The 8,219-nt window shown below is 35.9% G+C and overlaps 1 protein-coding gene across 9 annotated transcripts in view; it reads right to left on the reverse strand.

The window, feature by feature from the left end:
* The window catches only part of PKP4 (plakophilin 4), a 235,078-nt gene that overhangs the window by 90,958 nt on the left and 135,901 nt on the right, over window positions 1-8,219 (reverse strand). The gene's annotated exons all lie outside the window — the stretch shown is intronic.

Genomic DNA, 8,219 nt, shown 5'->3' on the forward strand with positions numbered 1-8,219 from the left:
TATCTATCTATCTATCTATCTATCTATCTATCTATCTATCTATCTATATATAAATAAAAATTTGCTTTCTTCTTGTAAACTGCAGAAAAAAGAAACTAATTTTTCACTCTTTTCAAACTTTAAGGGGCTAGGCATAGCAAACATTGTTTAGGTAGAAATATATAGTAAACAAATGTGTCCTCATCATTAATTGTTCTTATTTTTTGCTGACAGTTCCATTCAACTTGAATTCCACTAGAGTTCCCTAATACATTACAAATCTATTTAAAGCTTATTCCAAAATGTTTGTATCAGATATCCAAAAACCTGAGCAGTGTTTCATTCTCAATGACAGTGGTTTATAATAATGCTATACTATATGTCAGGACTACATTAAAAATACATTTCAATTGTCACTGTCCATTCCAAAAGTGACAAGAATCACTTTCATTACGTTTTATAAAACCTTTAACCTCTTCAAGGTATTAGGAAAAAAAGTTCTTTCTAGTTTCTGGGACTGCCTTGTTTTTCTCTATTACATAAGAAGCACGATTTTTGTCATAAATGTAGTCATGTGCAACAATATGCTAAAAGAAGAGAGTAAAGGAATATTAATAGTTACGCCATGATGTTGTGTTTTAAATTATTTTTAAAAAGCTAGATAAACTGGCTAACCATATTGCTCCCCTCAATTTCTATGACACCAGAAAAAGAAATAAACATTTTACATTTCTTTATATAACTTTTATTGTTAACTTAAATTTTTTGTAGAAATTTTCTATACTTTACAACACCTAATTCAAGTGTACTTCATATTCTTTAAACCACATCTATTACCTTCAATGGGTCATGTAATAACATGATAATAATTGCAAATGCTATTAATGCAAATGAAAAATTGTAATCAGTTTAATGTGACAATCACCAATGCCACAGTGACTCAAGATAGTAAACAATTGAATATTAACCACAGAAACTTTAAAAAAATCTACTTAATAGTATTTCAACATGGAGATCAGAAAACACGAAATAGGAGGTAAAAGCAGTATGGCCCAACTCTCTCTCACAACTACTCCAAAAAGATCATGGAAGAGCATTAAAATAAATAGTGACTTAGGAAATCCAAGAAACAACCACCATGGGTTACTTTTCTAACACAAGTTAGTATAGGAAGTCAGGTAGTACCTATAAGGCCCGGGGAAGGGATGCCAGCCAGGAAAGCATGTGCTAAACCTTCCAGCAGAGTGACTTGGACCTGTATACCTACACAAGGAACTGGGTCCAAAGATCTATCAGGAATAGAAATTTGAATTGTAAATTGAGTAGGGAGAGGTACAGATGCCAGCAAACAACTAACTATATAGGCTACTCTCTACCTGGAGTCAGGCTATATGATTCAGCTTGAATTGAACTTGGGTCCTAAAGATGTGTACCAGGTCAAAAAACATGGCAGACTGAGCATAGTCCATGTCTGAATCCATGTATTGGGCAAGGGACAGGAACATAGCAAGTGGCAGCTGTTTATATGTGAGGTTGGAAATGTGGTCACCAATTCAGCCCTCACTCCAGTTTGAGGTCAGAAACTGAGTAATCAAGCAAGGAATTCAGAACAAGGGTAAGCCTGCAGTTCTGTCACTTGGACCTAAAAAGTCTCCCAGTAGACAGGATAAGTCCAGTAGCTATATACTGAAGTTCCAACGTGAAACAAGATTACAGCTGTGTTAGCTGAAACCAAATCATGTTCTAGAGCAAGGGTGAGGAACTTGTGGCATCGAGGCCACACGTGACCCTCTAGGTCCTCAAGTATGGCCCTTTGACTGAATCTAAGTTTCAACCATCAAACTTCCCAAAGGATTTGTTCAGTGAAGTTTAGATTCAGTCAAAGGGCTGCACTCGAGGACCTAGAGAGCCACAGGTGGTCTTGAGGCTGCAGATTCCCCACCCCTGTTCTAGAGCTTGCAAAGCTCAGACCAGGAGAGCAGTGATCTGGTTAGGGCATGATGACAGTTTGCAGGTCTCTTAAAGAAAATAGTACTTAGTACTTGGAGATAGAAGTCAGGACCAAACAAGGCTCCAATATTCTCCTGAGAAATATGCAAAGCTTGATTCCAACAAAAAGTCCCAAAATGGGAAATAAGCCTGAAAGAATGAGAAGAAAAAAAAGTCACCTATAATAATGAGCTGTTTTACCCAATATATAAACTTAGAAGGGCATAACACTACAATATCAATAAGCCAAGACTCAAATGAAAATAATTTGACACAAGGTAAACCAGAATTTCTGGAAGAAATGAGGTGAGTCAAAAATGATTTTATAAATGATATATCTAGAGGAAAGAATTTAAAAAAAGAAATGAGAGAGCTAGAGGAAATATTTGGAAAGAGAATTACCAGCCTAATACAAGAGTTATAAAACTTTCTATAAGAAAAAGACTCAATGAAAATAGAATTTAATGACTCCATGAGAACAATAATTATAAAGTATTTTATGAAAAAAACAACTGATCTAGAAAACAGAACAAGGAGAAATAACAGAATCACTGGACTATGTAAAAACCATTCCCCCAAAAGAAGAGCATGGATAGCATATTTCAAAAAAAAAATCATAATTTAAAACTGACTTGACCTACTAAAATCAGAGGGCAAAGTAAAAATACAAAGAATTAATCAGCTACTTATAAAAGAAATTATAAAATGAAAACGCTGGAATATTATAGCAATTCAAAGAAAAAATGATGGAAGCAGTGAGAAAGAAAGAGTTCAAGTAACAAAAAAACTATAATCAGTATTATATAAAATTGAGTAGTCATCCACTGATAAAGGAGAGCTTGTAATATAATATTCTAGGAGGCAAAATATATAATCTTTAGAATCAAGAAAAACTGAGTGTACTAATGAGGGAAAAGGAACTTTTAATGAAGTAATGGAGGACTTCTGAACATTCTTGATTAAAAGCCAAAAATTGAGGAAAACATGAAATGCAAACATAGGAGTCACAAGGAACATAAAAGTAAACATAAAGTAAACAGTTTGAATAACTGTAAGGTACTACAAAAGGAGAAAGTGTTTACATTAGCGCTTCTCAAAATGTGGTCTATGGATATCTGGGACACTCTAAGGTAAAAATATTTTCATAGTAATACTAAGAAATTATTTGTCCATTAAAATACTCCTCTCTTCACCAATTACATATCTTTCTTAGGAAAGTTTTTTTCAGATACTTAAAAAAAGAACACATGAGACAATTTTCAGCATGCAAAAAGCAAGAAGCACCAGGCATTTCTTGAGCATCCTTCATGGTGAAGGCACTGTGTCACATGCTAAAAATACAAAGAAAAACAAAACGGATCCTCCCCTCAAGGAATTTATACTCTACATTAGCGATTCAACATATGCCTAAGAAATTAAATACAAAGTAATTACAGAGGAAGGAAAGAACCAATAACTGAGGGAACAGTAAAAGGTGTTAATGAGATCAGTAGGTAGAAGGTGGCACCTGAAATAAGACTTAAAAGTATCATGGGATTCCAAAAGATGCAGCTGAGGAGGAAGAGCATTCCAAGCATAAGAATATTGTATAAGACACAGAGTCAGAGCATGGAACATCATTTACTGGGAACTGCAAGTAGGTGAAATTGGCTAGTAATAAAGTTCAAGAGGAGGAGTAAACTGGGGACAATCTGAATGTATGGAGTTACCCTCAGGATAAAGAAGAATTGGAAAAAATGAGAACAAAATAGAATAAATTAAGTCTCTGTCAAATAAAAAAAACAAAACAAGCCAACATAATGCAACAGAATCAAGTTGTTAAGTTATGCGGAAGTTGTTAAGTATACTTTCTATTAATCCAGACAAAGAGATTTGCAAAAAAGTTAAACAACACTACTCTTCATATTAATTTTTTTGTTTTAAGTTATTTAAGTTAAAGTTTTTTGACAAAAATATGTTAATATAATGGGATTACTATTATTTTAAAGGAATTGATAATTATTTAAAACATCATTTAAAATTCCTTATACAGTAAATAATTACAAGTCCATACATTAAATGCTTTCTGGAGTTCTCAGTTTTTAAGAATGTTAAGGAATCTTTAGATCAAACAGCTAGAAAACCTTGGTCTACATAATAATAGCAAGAGAAGAAACAATGCCCTCTCAAAGTAGGGTCACTGGAGTTAAACAAGAGAAAGGACCTGTTTGTAATTTTATTATATTTTGATGATCTGGAGGTAAAAAAGAATATAGTAGAGAATAAAGGTAAAGGGAAGAAATGTTTTCTCACATAATATGGGCATATAAGTAGAAGAATATATAAACAAAAAGAGAAGAGGGAGGTAGTGGGACTTGAACTTTACTTTCATCCTTATTTGTGTGCTCACACATGAGTTTGGTGTAGAAATAAATTCAATTCAAGAGGGAAACAGGAAAGATGGTGAAGTAAAAGCTGCGACTTGCGTGAACTCATCCCCCAAACCCTTCCAAATACCTGTAAAAATGGCTCTAAACAAATTCTAGAGCAGCAGAACCCACAAAAAGACAGAGTGAAACAAATTCCCAGCCCAAGACAACCTGGATGGTTGACTGGAAAGATCTATTGTGCTGGGCTGGGAGAGGAAAGCAGTTCAGTGTCAGCACACAGGCAAAGACCAGGTTTCAGTGAACCTGGAGCAGGCGTCAGAGGACTGAATCACCTGCAGCTGTGGTGGTTTCCACACTTCTAAACCTACAAATGCCAAAGACAACTTAGAAGGTCAGTAGGAAAGGTCTGTGACTGCAGTGAGAGACAAGATCAGTCCAGTTCAGTCCAGTTCAGTCCCAGCCTCAGTCCTGAGGCACACCCCTGGTGCAGCGGCTGCTTCCTGGGCTTCTGGCCCACAGACTGAGGGTTAATTGAGTGGCTAATCTGAGGGGGATTGCAGGTATCTCTTTGCTGGTGCTGAGGCAGGATTCTCTTGCTTTGCCAGTGCTTGAATGTGGGTCACAGTTCTGGGTAACGATCCTGGGGCAAGCAAGAGTGCTGGTGTGGTGGAGCTTGTGGTGACAGTGGAGAGGAAATCCTCCTCACAGTTCCAAGGCAGAAAAGAGTGCTTGTGGCAACCCACAGATCAGAGCACAGGCCAGGAAAGGAGTAAACAAACACCTCGCCCTTGATCATACCATGTTGGAAGAACTGAAAACTTACGGGTCCCTAGAAATATCTCTGAAAATAGCTGCATAAAACCCCCGAAGCTTGGGAGAGTACATTCTCCACACTGGAAGCAGACCTGTACCATAATAAAGAGTTTAAAATTCAAGTAATTGACTGTGATCATGAGCAAACCACAAAAAAGTCAGACCATAGATTCTTTCTTTGGTAACAAAGAAGATCAAAACATACAACCAGAAGAAGACAACAAAGTCAAAGCTCCTATATCCAAAGCCTCCAAGAAAAATATGAATCAGTCCTAGGCCATGGAAGAGCTGAAAAAGGATTTTGAGAAGCAAATAAGAGAAGTAGAGGAAAAACTGGGAAGAGAAATGAGAGTGATGCAAGTGAAAAACAAGTCAACAGCTTGCTAAAGGAGACCCAAAAAAATACTGAAGAAAATAACACCTTAAAAAAAGAAGTCCAAAAAGCCAATGAGAAGAATGCCTTCAAAAGCAGAATTGGCCAAATGGAAAAGGAAGTCCAAAAGCTCACTGAAGAAAATATTTCCTTAAAAATTAGAATGGAGCAAATGGAAACTAGTGACTTTATGAGAAATCAAGACATTGTAAAACAAAGCCAAAAGAATGAAAAAATAGAAGATAATGTGAAATATCTCACTGGAAAAACAACTGACATGGAAAAAAGATCTAAGAGAGATAATTTTAAAATTATTGGACTATCTGAAAGTCATGATCAAAAAAAGAACTTAGACATCATCTTTCAAGAAATTATCAAGGAAAATAGCAGAACCAGAGGGTAAAATAGAAATGGAAAGAATCCAACAATCACCTCCTGAAAGAGATTCCCCAAAGGAAAACTTCTAGGAATATTGTAGCCAAATTCCAGAGTCCCCAGCTCAAGGAGAAAATATTGCAAGCAGCCAGAAAGAAACAATTCAAGTATCATGGAGCCACAATCAAGATAACACAAGACTTAGCAGCTTCTACAGTAAAGGACTGGAGAGCATGGAATATAATATTCTGGAGGGCAAAGGAGATAGGATTACAACCAAGAATCACCTACCCAGCAAAGCTGAGTATAATCCTTTAGGGGGAAAAGATGGACATTCAGTGAAATAGAGGACTTTCAAGCATTCTTGATGAAAAGACCAGAGCTGAATAGAAAATTTGACTTTCAAATACAAGACTCAAGAGAAGCAGGAAAAGGTAAACAGGAAAGAGAAATCATAAGGACTAATTGAAGTTTAATTGTCTACATTCCTACATGGAAAAATGATATTTGTAACTTATGAGACCTTTGTCAGTATTAGGGTAGTTGGAGGGGAAAAAATTATATGTATAGATATAAATAAAGATAGATAGATAGATAGAAAAATAGATAGATAGAGGGCACAAAGTGAGTTCAAAATGAATGGGTGATATCTGGAGAATAAAATTAGGGGGTGAGAGAGGATTATACTGTAAGAGAAAGGGAGAGGTAGAATGGGGTGAATTATCTCACATAAAACAGACAAAAAAAGGCTTTTACAGTGGAGGGCAAACGGGGGAAGGTGAGAGGGAATGAGTGAATCTTATTCTCATAGGATTTGGCTTAAGGTGGGAATAATTCACACACTCAATTGGGTATGGAAATCTATCTTACCTTACAGGAAAATAGGGGGAAAAGGGATAAGAGACCAGGGAGATGATAGAGGGGAGGGCAGATTGGGGAAGGGGGTAATCAGAAGCAAACATGTCTGAGGAGGGACAGGGTAAGAAGACGGAATAGAATAAGGGGGGGTGGGATAGGATGAAGGGAAATAGAGTTAAGTTGTTCACAACATGACTACTATGGAAGTGTTTTGCATGACTACACATGTATAACCTGTATCACGTTGTTTGCCTTCTCAATGAGGGTGGGCGAGGAGGGAGGAGGGGAGAAAACTTGGAACCCAAAGTTTTAAAAATAAATGTTAAAAATTGTTTTTCACATGTTACTGGGAAATAAGATATACAGGTAATGGGGTAAAGGAACCTATCCTACCCTACCGAAAAACAAAAGGGGAAGGGGATAAGAGAAGGGAGGGCAGATTAGGGGAAGGGGTATTAGGAATGCACACCATTTTGGGTTGGGGGGAGGGGTGAGATGGGGAGAAAAGTGGAATTCAAAATCTTGTGGAAATGAAGGTTGAAAACTAAAAATAAATTAATAAAAAAACACAAACAGGGAAACAGGAGAGGACATGGAGAGAATAATGTAAAAACGGAGGGACAGAGTCAGAAAAGAATTAGTCATAAAGAAAACAAACTTCAACCATGAAGAGTAGAGATGAAGGGGAACTTAAAAAAAAGGAATAAGAACTTGGGATTAATGTCTAAGGAGAGAAGAAAAGAACAAGAAACAGATTCAATAAAGCGCATATCACCAATGCTGTGTACACTCATCTCATAATGCACTACTTTGACAAGGAGAAGGGGAGAAAAAGAAAAATTATAAGAACAGGATGGAGAGAAATGTATAATTAATGATTATAACAGTGAATGTGAATGGAATCAACTCATCTATAAAACAGTAGAATGGATTAGAATACAGAATCCAACCATATGTTGGATACACTTAAAAAGATACACTTAAAACATAAAGATTCACAGAGAATTAAATAAGGGAGTAAAGCAAAGTCTACTATACTTTATATAAACTAAAGAAAAGCAGGGACACCAATCATGTTCTCAGATAACACAAAAGGAAAAACAGATTTGGTTAAAAGAAACAAACAGGGAAAACTACATTATACTTAAATGGAATCACAGTGAATGAATCAATATAAATACTGGGCTTATATGCACTGAATGGTATAGTAGCTAAATATTAAAGGAAAAGTTAAATGCATTGGAGATTTTAACATACCTATTTCAGGTTTAGGCAAATCTATTTAAAAAAGAAAGAAGGTAAGGACCTGAATAGGATTTTAGAAAAAGTATGATAGAGTTCTTGGCAATTACTGAATGGGAATAGAAAGGAGAACATTTCTCCACTGTCTGTCACTTTCAACAACAACAACAACAACAACAACAACAACAACAACAACAACAACAACAACAACAACAACAACA

Source organism: Vombatus ursinus, unplaced genomic scaffold (genome assembly GCF_900497805.2).
Source record: "Vombatus ursinus unplaced genomic scaffold, bare-nosed wombat genome assembly UNPS02014779.1, whole genome shotgun sequence".
Taxonomy (NCBI): Eukaryota; Metazoa; Chordata; class Mammalia; order Diprotodontia; family Vombatidae; genus Vombatus; species Vombatus ursinus.